The sequence below is a fragment of the Mobula birostris genome, chromosome 7, assembly GCF_030028105.1.
Source record: "Mobula birostris isolate sMobBir1 chromosome 7, sMobBir1.hap1, whole genome shotgun sequence".
NCBI lineage: Eukaryota > Metazoa > Chordata > Chondrichthyes > Myliobatiformes > Myliobatidae > Mobula > Mobula birostris.
In genome coordinates this window covers 38,137,380-38,152,857 of record NC_092376.1, presented here as the reverse complement: position 1 = coordinate 38,152,857, position 15,478 = coordinate 38,137,380, and the positions used below count along the sequence as shown (strand labels likewise).

The 15,478-nt window shown below is 41.4% G+C and overlaps 1 protein-coding gene across 11 annotated transcripts in view; it reads left to right on the top strand.

Annotated features, from left to right (window-relative positions):
- pds5b (PDS5 cohesin associated factor B) overlaps positions 1–15,478 on the top strand; it is a 263,499-nt gene that overhangs the window by 95,130 nt on the left and 152,891 nt on the right. The window lies entirely within an intron of this gene.

Here is a 15,478-nt window from a genome sequence, read left to right as displayed (position 1 = left end):
TATTAATCTTACAATGACTTGCCTTTTAGATTGAAACCTTTAATTTGATAATCGTTTTACATCAGTTGTGAGCTCAGTAAATTTAAAATGCTATTAATAACATAATGGAATAATATTTGATGAAACTTGCTCTGTAGTTCATGTGTATGTGTGGTTCATTATTTTCCTTCTGAAATTCAATAACTTTCTAATATTATGTACACAATGCCAAAATTCCACATCAGGGTTTCCTTCCATTTTTTTAATGCCAGGTTCCCCTTTGTTAGTCTGGTGAAGCTTATAAACCCTTTCTCAGAATAATGTATTTAAATATATAAAGTAAAATGCATAGGATTACAAAAGTAACCAATTATATTGAAACACAGTTATAAAAATATTTAAAGAACTAATTTGTGAAAAAGGTGATTTAGTAACACATTAAATAACAAGTATACATTTAAAGTATAAGCAAGTTAAAGTTAGGCTGTTGTTGCTTAGCTTGAATAAGAACTTTAACTGTGGGGTGGTCTTTGACAAAGCAACACAAATGTCATGTGGGACATCCAGCCAATTTTGATTTTTTGTTTTAATCATTAAGTGTTGAAAATCCTGACTTGCAAAGATATGTTGTTGCTTCCATAGCTTGCTTTACAAGGTGAGGATAGGCTTCTATCATGGAACACCAGAATTCTCCAAGGCTTTTAAGTTTTTTTTTGTCCTAAGACCAATGAGTTCATTTTTGGCGAGATCAATATCTTCAATACAGTTCATATCAGAAAGAAAAGGATTGCAGATCCTTGTTTCAACTTTAACGGCATCAAGATGGAAATAACTTTTGAAAGAGTTTTGAAGTGTTTCCAGGTGTTTGCAGATGTCTCCCTTCAAAGAAATTGACAGAGAATTTTGTATCTGAGCTCCATCTTGGTGAAGCACTTTCTTCAGCATTTGAAAGTTTGCGAAGGTGTCAGCCATATCTTCTTCCATATCGGCAGCTCAGCCAAGAAAGCTTGAAAATTTTCAATAGCATTCATAATGGTGATTTCAGGACTTGGCAATGAAAGCTTTATTTCATTCATTTTGTTAAAATTATCTGTCAGGCAAGCCAATCCATGGATACAGTCCTTTTTTTCCCAAACTGTTCCAAGAGTGGATTTTCTTTTTCTTTCAGGAAAAGTGAAACTTCTGTCCTAAGTTCAGACAAGTGCTTCAAGACTTGTCCTCTTGAAAGCCAGTAGACTTCTGTGTGGGAAAGAAGCACTTCATGTTTTGCACCCATTTGTTGACAAAGTCTTTCAAAATGTGATTATTCAGAGATCTGTTCTAATAAAATTGATGATTTTCATGACTGTTGACAAAACTTCTTTCAGTGTTGTTGGAAGAGTCTTTGTTCTTACATGGATATACACTGGCAACATTGAGTGACAATGTGAGGGGCTTCCTTTTTTCCTAAAGTAGCAAAACTAGATGTATTACCAAGCATCACAGAAGCTCTATCAATGCAAAGACTATGAAGTTTTTCTTTCCAGTCAATTTTGTTTGGCAAAAAAGTTTTTACCATGTTCAGAATAACGGCCTTTGTAGTTTCCAAAAGGGACTCTCAAAATGAGTATTAAAAGTCTTAAAAGCTGAGGAGTAGATTTAAAAGGTGGGGGGGGGCGAGGGGAGAGAGAAACACCAGGTGATGTGAAACTTGGAGGGGAAGGGATAAAGTAAGTAGCTGGGAAGTTGATTGGTGAAATAGACAGAAGGTCATGAAAGAAAGAAAAAGGGGGGAGGAACAGCAGAGGGAGGCAATGGGTGGCCAAGGAGGTGGTGAGACAGGGAAAAGGGGATGGGAAATGGTGAAGGAAGGGGTGTTGGGGGACATTACCTGAAGTTTGAGAAATTGATGTTCATACCATCAGGTTGGAGGCTACCCAAACAGAACATAGGGTGTTGTTCCTCCAACCTAAGTGTGGCTTCATCATGACAGTGGAGGAGGCCATAGATGGACATCGGAATGGAAAATGGTTAGCCCCTGGGAGATCCCGCTTGCTCTGGTAGATGGAGTGTAGATACTACGCGAAGCAGTCCCCCAATCTACGTCAGGTGTCACCAATATACAGGAGGCCGCACCAAGCATAGTAAATGACCCCAACAGACACAGACTCACTGGTGAAGTGTTGTCTCATCTGGAAGTACAGTTGAAGGCCCTGAATGGTAGTGAGGGAGTAGGTGTAGGGGCAGGTGTAGCACTTGTTCTGCTTGCAAGGATAAGTGCCAGGAGGGAGATCAGTGGAGAGGGTTGAATGGACAAGGGAGTTGTGTAGGGAGCGATCCCTGCAGAAAGCAGAAAGTGGGGGCGGGGGGGTGAGGAAGAAAAGATGCTTGGTGGTGGGCTCTCGTTGGAGGTGTAGAAATTTTGGAGAGTTATGTGCTAGGGGAGGAGGTAGGTGAGGAGAGGAACCCTATCCCTGGTAGGGTGGTGGGAGGATGGGGTAAGAGCAGAATTGCGTGAAATGTTGTTGAGGGCAGTGTTGATGGAGGAGGAAAGGAAGCCCCTTTCTTTGAAAAAGGAAAGCATGTGCATTTTGAAAACAAACAAGGAGCTGAGTACGTTGAGAGATGTCTGTAGTTTCATCCAGTTGCATACTGAATGGGAATTGCAAGGCTGCCAATTCCTCAATAACCTGCTTCAAAATGTTAAAAGAAATATCAACTATTGTAGAACGTTTCACAGTTCCACTTCCAGTTTTTCCCCTCTGTTCCAGTCCACAAACCAGCTCGATCATTTTCAGTTCACATGGCTTTACAAAAGTCTCTCTAGTAGGATGGGGCTTCTTGGCTGATTTATTATCCCCCTCAACCCTATTGTCATACCTGATTCCCAAAGCCTTTAACATCCTGACTAATCAAGAACCTATCAACCTCGGCTTTGTAGTGATGTACCAACATTTTCTGCACAATTGGATGCTTTTATTTAAATTAATACCTGTATTTTGATTTCATTGTGTTTCTTTGTTCCACTGTGAATTCCCGCAGGAAAACGAATCTCAGGGTAGCACATAGTGACAAATAATACTTTGATAATAAATTTACTTTGAACTTTGAATTTTAAATGAAGTACGCAAAGGGAACTCCACTGAGGTGGAGTGGAGTACAGGGAATGGAGTTCCAGTGAGATGGAATGAAGCACAGGCAGAGGACCCCAGTGAGTTGGAGTGGGTTGCAAGAAATGGGTAGGGTTTCAGTAAACTAGAATGATGTATGGAAAGTGGACCCATTGTGTTGGAATGGAGTGCAGGAAATGGGGTCCCAGTGAGCTGGAATGGAGTGTGGGGTCCTGTGGCTATCCATTAGGTGGCACTTAACTGCAGTATCAAAACCTATATGTTAGATGTTTCAGGAATAGTCATGACAAGTTGTGTCTTATTCATTAGAATAGAGTTTGGGATACGGAGCATTGGAGAGTCGGAACAAGCACGGGAACCATTACCTAGTCAGCCAGACGCTGACCATTGAGATTTTCAAATGGCTAGTTCATGGATTAGCAACTTTTACAACAGATAGATCATATGGACTTGAATTGGATTTTACAGACAAAGGGGCCTCCTCCTTTGTGATATTGGATGCTTCAAAAAGAGGTTTTTTAGAAATGGCAAATCCAAATTTTGGAGGTGTCCCAACTTTTTAGAATTGAACTTTCTTTGTGTAAAAACTCCTTATCTCTAGGTGTATCTTCAGGATGAACAGCTGTGAGGTGCTCTTTCAGTTTTGCTGGTTAATACTTCAGTTCGCAAGAACTTTTCTGCACCAGAAATACTGGCTTTTGTGTCTTGTCATGTCCATCAATGCAAGTGAAACAGTATAATACTTAGTTTTCATCATATTTTCTTTCCTTCGACATTTCAACTTAAATTGTGTCTGCAAAAAATATAAAATAAATCTAAAATGAAATATTTGATTCAATTGATAATTTTTTAAACTCAATATTTTTGTATGGTTTTCAAGTAATTTGTTTGATAAATCTACAAAGAAATAAGTAACTTGTGTGTTAATTAAGTGAAGTGTCAGATGTCTATCTGAGTAACTAAAAGCCATTAAAACTATTAAAACTTTGGATACATTGTAAAACCTGCCTTATTTTACTTAGTTGGTACAAGTTTCCCCTGCCATCTGAAGGTAGAGCGTTCCTATGAAACGGTTCGTAAGCCGGAATGTCGTAAAGCGAAGAAGCAATTACTATTTATTTATATGGGAGAAATTTGTGAGCGTTCCCAGACCCAAAAATAACCTACCAAATCATGCCAAATAACACATAAAACCAAAAATAACAGTAACATATAGTAAAAGCAAGAATGATATGATAAATACACAGCCTATATAAAGTAGAAATACTTCTCCACAACGATTGCCTGCACTGTTCTCCGTAGCGAAAATCTCACGCAAGTGCCGTTGGCAGAAAATCTCACGCAAGCACTCTCCAGTAACCTTTAAGCTATGAAGCTGCCAAATCATACCAAATAACACATAAAAATACACAGCCTATATAAAGTAGAAATAATGTATGTACAGTGTAGTGTCACTTACCGGAATTGGGACAGCGCCAAACACACTGATGATGATGATGTGTTAGGCTGAGTCGGAGGTTGGGGTGGTGCAGTGGCCCCCAGCCTCAGGACAGCAAACCGATACCGAACTGCGAAGCATGCAGGGGTACAGCGGTAGCCGGGAGGCACCCAGCACATCTTTAAGAAAAAAGCTGAAATAAACAAGCTAATTAATTAGGTGCCACCCGGCACGTAAATGTCGGCCCAGATCAGAGGCGTTGCAATCAGCTATTGCCTTTGATCTGGGCCGACATTTACATGCTGGGCGGCACCTAATTAATTAGCTTGTTTATTTCGGCTTTTTTCTTAAAGATGTGCTGGGTGCCTCCCGCCTACCGCTGCATTCTCTGCGAATCGGTATCTGTCCGCGGCACGGGGTTTGGGGTGGTGGGACACTGAGGTTTCGATTGTTATCCTTTCCTCTTCCAATTGCGTCAGCTCTTCATCTATCAGTTCTTGGTCATGGGATGCTAAAACCTCTTCAACATCATCTTCGTCAACTTCCACAAGCCAAACTCACTTTGTCCTTACTTCGTTCACCACAATTGAAACACTTAAATATGTCTAGTTTTTTTTACGCTAAGTGTAACACCCTTACAAGTTCTTTTAGACTTTTCCGATACCTTACAACTCATCTTGCTAACGGCTGCTTGCATGCACGTGTTTAAGCAATGCTGGCGAAAATGCCATTCCGAATCCAGGGGAGAGTGGCTGCTCAGGGCATGCGCTGTCTTTTTTCGCGCGCTGCTTTTTTCGTAACGGTGAAAACACCCTCTGTTAGCAAAAACGAGGAACTAATGTAAGTCTTTCGTAACAGTGAGGTTTCGTAAAGCGAACGTTCGAAAAGCAGGAGGCACCTGTATACAAATTTCTTGAATAAGGATTACAGCTGTAGCTCAGGCATCGGGTCCTTCTTGGAATTTGGCTATTGTTGTGCATGTGGTTGCATAGTATTACAAAAGGCCATGCGGCATTACGGAGAGTTAAGAATTCTCATTTGAACTGTCCAGTTTTGCAAAATTTTAACAAACAATTAAAAATGACTCACCTTCTACACATAGATCAAGCAATTGTAGATGGGGAGTAATGGAGAGCAACGTAGATGTCTAGGTCACATGTGAGAAGACACGACTTCACCATTTAGTGGCTGAGCAACTACTAGGCACAGGGCTGCCTCATAGTTGGTCAGCTGTGTTGCACAAATGTCTGCAGATAGGAAGACTATGATCAAAGTTTGATCTAGTGGCAGGTCTAATAACTACCATAGTTTCAAAAGTGATGAATGATACTACGATAATTGTAAAAACTGTAGTGTGATATGAAAATATCTGATTTGTACTGGTCACAATGTCACAGGTACTGCTAATACCACTGTGATTTGTTGCATAATTGAAGAAAATGCTAAATTTTAGAGGGCATTACAGCCCTCTGAGTCAACTCAGAAGGGAAGGAGGGAAAAGAGGAGAGCAGTAGTGATAGGGGATTCGATAGTTAGGGGGACAGATTAAGAGGTTCTGTGGAGGAGATCGAGAATCCCGGATGGTCTGTTGCCTCCCAGATGCCAAGGTCCGCGATATCTCGAATCGAGTTCTCGGTATTCTCAAGCTGGAGGGTGAGCAGCTGGATGTCGTGGTCCATGTAGGGATTAATGACGTGGGTAGGAAGAGTGAGGAGGTCCTGTTTAGGGAGTTAGGTGCCAAGTTAAAGGACAGGACCTCCAGGATAGCAGTCTCAGGATTGCCACGTGCAGGCGGGTTTAGAAATAGTAAGGTTGTGCAGATCAACACGTGGCTGAAGACATGGTGCAGGAGGGAGGGCTTCAGATTTATAGATAATTGGGCAGTTTTCCAGGGAAGGTGGGACCTGTTCTGGCGGAACGGTCTACATCTGAACTGGAGGGGGACAAATATTCTTGCAGGTAGATTTGCTAGATAGGCTCCGGTGGATTTAAACTAGATACGGGGGAGGGGAAACAGAATGTAGGAACAGTTATAGGGGAGAAGGAGGAAAAAGAAAATAGTAAAGTTGTTTGCACTGTTAGTGATAAACAGAGTAAGAGGTGGAAAATTTCTTAAGTGCATTTATTTTAATGCTAGGAGCATTATAAGAAAGGTGGATGAGCTTAAAGCATGGGTTGATACCTGGAAGTATGATGTGGTAGCTATTAGTGAAACATGGTTACAGGAGGGGTGTGATGGCAACTAAATATTCCTGGATTTAATTGCTTCAGGTGTGATAGAATTGGAGGGACAAGAGGGAAGGTGTTGCGTTGCTTGTCAGAGAAAATATTACAGCAGTGCTGTGGCAGGATAGATTAGAGGGCTCGTCTAGGGAGACGATTTGTGTGGAATTGAGAAATGGGAAAGGTGTAGTAGCACTTATGATACACTTATAATACACTTATGGGGGTGTATTATAGACCACCAAATGGGGAACGAGAATTGGAGGAGCAAATTTGTAAGGAGACAGCAGATATTTGTAGTAAGCACAAGGTTGTGATTGTGGGAGATTTTAATTTTTCACACATAGACTGGGAAGCCCATACAGTAAAAGGGCTGGATGATTTGGAGTTTGTAAAATGTGTGCAGGATAGTTTTTTGCAGCAATACATAGAAGTACCAACTAGAGAAGGGGCAGTGTTGGATCTCCTGTTAGGGAGTGAGATAGGTCAGGTGACGGAGGTTTGTGTTGGGGAGCACTTCGGGTCCAGTGATCACAATGCTCTTAGTTTCAATAAAATTATGGAGAAAGATAGGTCTGGACGCAGGGTTGAGATTTTTGATTGGAGAAAGGCTAACTTTGAGGAGATGCGAAAGGATTTAGAAGGAGTGGATTGGGACAATTTGTTTTATGGGAAGAATGTAATAGAGAAATGGAGGTAATTTAAAGGTGAAATGTTGAGGGTACAGAATCTTTTATGTTCCTGTTAGGTTGAAAGGAAAGGTTAAAAGTTTGAGCGAGCCATGGTTTTCAAGGGATATTAGAAATTTGGTTCGGAAAAAGAGAGATATCTACAATAAATATGGGCAGCATGGAGTAAATGAGGTGCTCGAGGAATATGAAGAATATAAAAAGAATCTTAAGAAAGAAATTAGAAAAGCTAAAAGAAGATATGAGGTAGCTTTGACAAGTAAGGTGAAAATAAATCCCAAGGGTTTCTACAGTTGTATTAATAGCAAAAGGATAGTGAAGGATAAAATTGGCCCCTTAGAGAATCAGAGTGGACAGCTATGTTTGGAGCCAAAAGAGATGGGGGAGATTCTGAACAATTTCTTTTCTTTGGTATTCACTAAGGAGAAGGATATTGAATCGTGTAAGATGAGGGAAACAGGTAGGGAAGTTATGGAAACTATGATGATTAAAGAAGAGGAAGTACTGGCACTTCTAAGGAATATAAAAGTGGATAAGTCTCCGGGTCCGGACAAGATATTCCCTAGGACCTTGAGGGAAGTTAGTGTGGAAATAGCAGGGGCTCTGACAGAAATATTTCAAATGTCATTAGAAACGGGGATGGTGCCAGAGGATTGGCGTATTGCTCATGTTGTTCCATTGGTTAAAAAGGGTTCTAAGAGTAAACCTAGCAATTATTGGCCTGTGAGTTTGACATCAGTGGTGGGTAAATTGATGGAAAGTATTCTTAGAGATGGTATATATAATTATCTGGATAGACAGGGTCTGATTAGGAACAGTCAACATGGATTTGTGCGTGGAAGGTCATGTTTGACAAATCTTATTGAATTTTTTTAAGAGGTTACCAGGAAAGTTGACGAGGGTAAAGTGGTGGATGTTGTCTATATAGTCATAGTCATACTTTATTGATCCTGGGGGAAATTGGTTTTCGTTACAGTTGCACCATAAATAATTAAATAGTAATATGTAAATTATGCCAGGAAATAAGTCCAGGACCAGCCTATTGGCTCAGGGTGTCTGACCCTCCAAGGGAGGAGTTGTAAAGTTTGATGGCCACAGGCAGGAATGACTTCCTATGACACTCTGTGTTGCATGGACTTCAGTAAGGCCTTTGACAAGGTTCCACATGGAAGGTTAGTTAGGAAGGTTCAATCGTTTAGTATTAATATTGAAGTAGTAAAATGAATTCAGCAGTGGCTGGATGGGAAACACCAGAGAGCAGTGGTGGATAACTGTTTGTCAGATTGGAGGCCGGTGACTAGTGGTGTGCCTCAGGGATCTGTACTGGGTCCAGTGTTGTTTGTCATATACATTAATGATCTGGATGATGGGGTGGTAAATTGCATAAGTATGCAGATGATACTAAGATAGGTGGAGTTGTGGATAATGAAGTAGGTTTTCAAAGCTTGCAGAGAGATTTATGCCAGTTAGAAGAGTGGGCTGAAAGATGGCAGATGGAGTTTAATGCTGATAAATGTGAGGTGCTATATTTTGGTAGGACTAATCAAAATAGGACATACATGGTAAATGGTAGGGCATTGATGAATGCAATAGAACAGAGGGATCTAGGAATAATGGTGCATAGTTCCCTGAAGGTGGAACCTCATGTGGATAGGGTGGTGAAGAAAGCTTTTGGTATGTTGGCCTTTATAAATCAGAGCATTGAGTATAGGAGTGTAGTCCTGACGAAGCGTCTTGGCCTGAAACGTCGACTGTACCTTTTCCTGGAGATGCTGCCTGACCTGCTGCGTTCACCAGCAACTTTGATGTGTGTTGCTTGAATTTCCAGCATCTGCAGAATTCCTGTTGTTTGTGTTCATTGAGTATAGGAGTTGGGATGTAATGTTGAAATTGTACAAGGCATTGGTGAGGCCAAGTTTGGAGTATTGTGTACAGTTCTGGTCACCGAATTATAGGAAAGATGTCAACAAAATAGAGAGAGTACAGAGAAGATTTAACAGAATGGTACCTGGGTTTCATCACCTAAGTTACAGAGAAAGGTTGAACAAGTTGGGTCTTTTTTCTTTGGAATGTAGAAAGTTGAGGGGGGACTTGATAGAGGTATTTGAAATTATGAGGAGGATAAATAGAGTTGACGTGGATAGGCTTTTTGCATTGATGGGGAGATTCAAACAAGAGGACATGAGTTGAGAGTTAAAGGGCAAAAGTTTAGGGGTAACATGAGGGGGAACTTCTTTACTCAGAGAGTGGTAGCTGTGTGGAATGAGCTTCCAGCAGAAGTGGTTGAGGCAGGTTCGATGTTGTCGTTTAAAGTTAAATTGGACAGCTATATGGACAGGAAAGGAATGGAGGGTTATGGGCTGCGTGCAGGTCGGTGGGACTAGATGAGAGTAAGAGTTCAGCATGGACTAGAAGGGCCGAGATGGCCTGTTTCCGTGATGTAATTGTTATATGGTTATATTGAAAATAAATATCTAAATTTTTTCCCATCAAAGTTCACGGACCCCAGGTTAAAACACTTGCTCTACATTAAAGTGATGTTATGTTTACTGGAATGTTTTTGCTATTAGAATCATTGGTGATTGCTATTTTTTCCTGTACTGATACAGTTTTAACATTGTGTCCACTTAAAGTGAAATAAAATTACACATCTTAAATGGTTTTACAAATTTGCCAGTTCCTGTGGTGATGTTAATTAATACAGCTATTCTGTCTATCTTCTACCAATTATGCCCCTCATATTAACTACATCTATTTGATTTAGTTCCATAATCTTTAGTAATATTGTCTAACAAAAATGTGGTAATAATCAGCTTAAAAATTTGGATTTGATTTAGCTTTGAGCTGTTTTTGGAAGAGTGCCCTGGATATCAATTTTGAAGCTCTTGGGCATCAAACTTGACTTGGATTCCCTTTGTATTGTGGACTACACTCCATAAGAATGGCTCATTTTCCAGATTGTATAATCATGACCATTTCATTTGAATAACTTTAATTACTGTATTCCAGGAGATACAAGCACAATCTATGTAGAATCCCTTATTTTACCTTCCTTTCACTAAATTATTTTGTTAAATTTGTAATGTTTTGTACCCCTGTGAGTGCATTGTTTACATTGAATTTGGAAATACAGACCTGTGTTTTGTAGTTGGTAGTACAGTGATGCTTCTGGCTTTGAGGGAAGCTCAAATAAATTCTGCAAAGATCTGGTGATATCTTTCCAGCATGTATTTTTGTTTTGTCCAATATTAGTTGATATAGACATCACCATTTTAATGGAATCTTTTTTTTTTCTTGGTCATGTTGATGTTACCACAGAGATTGTTAAATACTTTAATATAAAGGATTGAAGGAAATTGGCATTGAGGTAGAACAACATCTATGTTCTTATTGCAAAACAGACTTGGCACAAGGAGCTCAATGGCCCATTACAGTTTCCATTGCTCAGTTATTGCAAAATTGGGATGGTGTGTAGCATTTAAAAAAAAAATATTAATCTGGAATTTCTGTGTTGTTGGCAGATTCAATTTCTATTGGCATCTGTACCTGCTCCTGATAAGGTAATGGTGATTAGCAGCAGTCAGTGTGGTGATTACAGGCAAATTGGAGATATACAGAAAGCAGTAGTTTGTAAAAGACAGTAGTGTAAACTATTTATATTTTACATAATTGAATTTTAGGTCAATACTCAGAGTCTAGACTGACATTACATTTATTATTATATTGTAATTTGTCCTCTACTTAGCCTATTGTCTTGTTTATTAATTATTGTACTGCCCTGCACTGTTTTGTGCACTTTATGTAGTCCTGTGCAGGTCTATAGTCTAGTGCAGTTTTTAGGTTGTTTTACGTACTTTAGCATTGCCTTGTGCTGTCTCACATAGTCTACTGTAGTTTTGTGTTTCATGTAGCACCAGGATCCTCGAGGAACGTTGTTTCGTTTTTACTTTGTACTGTACCAGCAGCTTATGGTCGAAATGACAGTAAACTTAACTTGAGTTGGAAGCTCTGATTTTCAGATATGGCACTATATTAGATACAGAGGCAGTAACTGTTCTATTTAATAAACCCCAAAATGTCAGTAACCTTAGCAGAATTAAGTGGCAGATGAATTTTAACATCAGATATCTAGACCACAAAAAGCAAATTGAATAAAAGACCAATATGGTACAAATGTATTCCAGCAGTATGGCAGGTCAGTAAAGCAATTAAAAATGGGAATTTATTTTTCCTGCTATAGAGTTTAAAAGAAATGACGCTTTTGCACAATTTTTGTGTCTATAAAAATGATATAGTGCTGGGAAAAATGCACAAATAATTTGTGCATGTAAAGGATATAGGAGTATTGATTGTGAGAATAAGGGCTGTCTTCTTTAGAAAATAAAATTGTTCCACAAATCGGGAATGATTGGGACCTGTGCAGTGCAGGATTAGTGATTTTGCAGAATCACTGGTGGTTAGGTTAGGATTAAATAAATAATCACCTCCAACCCACTTAATGATCACCTCATCCTTGGATAATGAAGAAAAAAGAAATGACAAACAAAAAGCAATTCTTTCACTAGTTCTGTACTGCTCTGCAGAATCAGCTGCACGTAGTAGCTGCCTCATAAACTTGGCCTTCAAGTAGTGTAATATACTATTGTCCTGTGTTTGAATTAATGATGAACAATGAAGTGTCAGGTAAATACTGTGAACATCATTCTTTACCGTGAGTTCTTCTTTTGGATGTGTTGTGCAGTTATCTGAAATCAGCTCTCTCACTTCTGGAACGAAGTAATGTTCAAACCATTATAATGTAGTGTCAGTATAATCTGTCCTTTTTTGTTGGCAAAATAAATTACTGGAAATTGCTTCATACCTTTGAAAGCTCTGGAATATAAACTCTTGCCAATTACTTAACTTGCACTTGTGGGTTCTTGCATTGTTAGAGCACCCTAACACAGTGATGTGATCTTTTTGATATAACCAGTTGGTGATTTTGCATCCTTCTAGTGCAACGCCAATATAAGCATTGTAGACTTGCTCAGGAAAAATTTTCATCAGAAACTAACTTAGCAAACTCATCAAGAAACTCAGCAGTTGTTTCCTTTCCTGCTGACCGTTTTTCACCATACAATGCACGAAACTTTATGCCATGTCACTGGTTGAAATGCTGAAGCTACCTTCACTGTAATCACACTCATAATCCAGTCTCCTAATTCTTCATGAAATAATTTTACTTGTTCCTTCACCATCTCTCCTGACAGTTCTACACCTTCGCTGACGCAGATTTTAGACCATTTTGTGAGAGCTTTGTCTAGTTGTGAGCATATTACATTTGTTTTCCTTGTGCACATTTTTTTTGATTCACTGACAGCAAAGAACTTGAGCAACTTTGTATTTCTTTACAGTTGAAGTCAGAAGTTTACATACACTTAGGTTGAAGTCATTAAAACTTATTGTTTAACCACTCCACAGATTTTATATTAGCAAACTATAGTTTTGGCAAGATGTCGAGGACATCTACTTTGTGCATGGCACAAGTAATTTTTCCAACAATTGTTTACAGACAGATTATTTCACTTTTAATTGACTATATCACAATTCCAGTGGGTCAGAAGTTTACAAACAAAATCAAAAGAAATCAGCTGAGACCTCAGGAAAAAAAGAATTGTGGACCTCTACAAGTCTGGTTCATCCTTGGGAGCAATTTCCAAACGCCTGAAAGTACCACATTCATCTGTACAAACAATAGTATGCAAGTATAAACACCATGGGACCTCGCAGCTGTCATACCGCTCAGGAAGGAGACACATTCTGTCTCCTAGAGATGAACGTACTTTGGCGCAAAAAGTGCAAATCAATCCCAGAACAACAGCAAAGGACCTTGTGAGGATGCTGGAGGAAACAGGTAGACAAGTATCTATATCCACAGTAAAATGAGTCCTATATCGACATAACCTGAAAGGCTGTTCAGCAAGGAAGAAGCCACTGCTTCAAAACCGCCATAAAAAAGCCAGACTACAGTTTGCAAGTGTAACGTTCCGTTATATTGGCTCGTATATGTCTAGGGGAAATCCCACCCAGCACCTGCCTCAACGCTCCCCACAGGGTTGGTTGCCGCCCGAATCAAGCCCAAACATCATCATCAGCCAGCGCACCCAGTAAATTTTAACAAGTACACTTTATAGATATTACTAATTCTATGACATTAATATAAATTCGATACAGAAAGGGAAGTAATGGAAAAAAAAAGCGCCAACAATTATCAAAGTCCAAGTTCTTCGTGCACAACCGTTGGAGCTCAATCGAATCCGGACTACCACCCGAATCCTGTTGACTCACTGCTCGGGACCACCCGAAGTGATCGACCGGAGCCTCTCTGCACGTCCGCCGTCCTCCTCGTCTCTCCTCCGACTCCCAGTCAAAAACCTCGTTCCCAGTCATATGATACAGCATTATCATCCAAAAGCAAAATGGTACCTGACCACCCACTGGCTAATAGCACCCTGCTATCTCTAATAACCCAAGCAACTGTCTAGCTAGAGACTTTCTCAGCATTCCCCAGTATAACATAACAAAAGAAGCCATTTTAAATTTAACAAAAAAGAAAGACCCCATACACTCTCCCCCCACCAATAAAAGTCATGCCCTCATGACGTTAACAGAGTTCACCAATGCTCCTTGTAAAACACAAAACCCAACCCAGGTGCATAAAGCAGTGACATAACTTTCCAGGGCAGTAGAGATCACACCCTGTTCTCCCAGCGCTGTATAAGTTAGTCTCTCCAGGGGATGCCTACTCCTCTGAGGCCTCCGGACTTCCTCTGCGGACTCTCCCTGTTGAGACACCCCAGGTGACCCCCCCCCGGCCTATCTGTCGGACCCTCCCCTTCACTGGGACCCCTCAGCCCCTGTGAACCCTCTGCCTCAGGTTCTGGCTCCACCCCCTCCTCCCCCAATCCCGGCTGTAACACAGGTGGCTCTGCAACAACCTCCCTCCGTTCCCCTAACTCAGTGATGGAAGGGCCAGGAGTCTCTTCTCCCGGCACCGGGGAATCAGTGAACGGAAACAGGTACCACACGTCCGAATCATCATCTTCCGATGACGTATCCCTTCTCGAGGGGGGGACCGGCCCCGTCTCCTTTGCAACGGGCTCTTCCCTCGCCCCCGCAGAGTCCTCGTACTAGCCGTAAACTCCCATTCGGGCTCTGGGTCTACCCACATCTCTCGACTCGGAGGCAACAGATGGTTCCGATGGAGTACCTTGACAGGCCCCTTCCCGTCCTCAGGTCTCACCCGGTAAACAGGGAGATTCGGCATCTGACTCTCCACCACATAGGGGGTGGCTGCCCAACGGTCTGCCAACTTGTGCTTACCAGGTAGTCCTAAATTCCGGATAAGGACTCTGTCTCCTGGCAATCGCTGGACGAACTTTACTTTCTGATCATACCTCTTCTTATTCCGCTGGTTCTGCTTGGTGGCTGCCGCCTCAGCCAACTCGTACGCCCTTTTCAACTCCTCCTCATATCGGACACGTACTTCAGACATGGCTTCGAAGGTATTTCACCCGCTACCTGCCGCCTCTCTCCTCCCGGTACGCTCCCCCCGGGGACCCCTTGGATTTCTCTGATCTCACCCCGGCTACCACCTCCTGAACCGCTGAAGACTGTCCCCGGGGGTCTGAGCCCCCTGGTCGGCCTGAAGCACTCTCCTCCGCCCGTACCTCTCTAATCAGCTGCCCGAATGATGGAGGGGGGCTCCTCTTATATGACTGCCGGATACTCCAAGCCACCCTGTCATCCTCTCGGGAACCTCTACATATCTGGCTCATCCTCAACTTCGCCACTTCGTCCGCCCTCACTTCCCCTCGGCGCCGCAGCCCCGTAAGCTTCCCTTCCAGCCGGAAAATGTATTCTGAGAGCTTTTCCCCTCTTCTCTGCCCCATCTCTTGAAACTCCGCTAAATGTTGCCAGGGATCTCCTGACAGTCCAAACACTTCCTCCAAAGCGTCCAAACACTCCGACAGGGAAGCTGAAGGGCGTTCCGCTCTCAA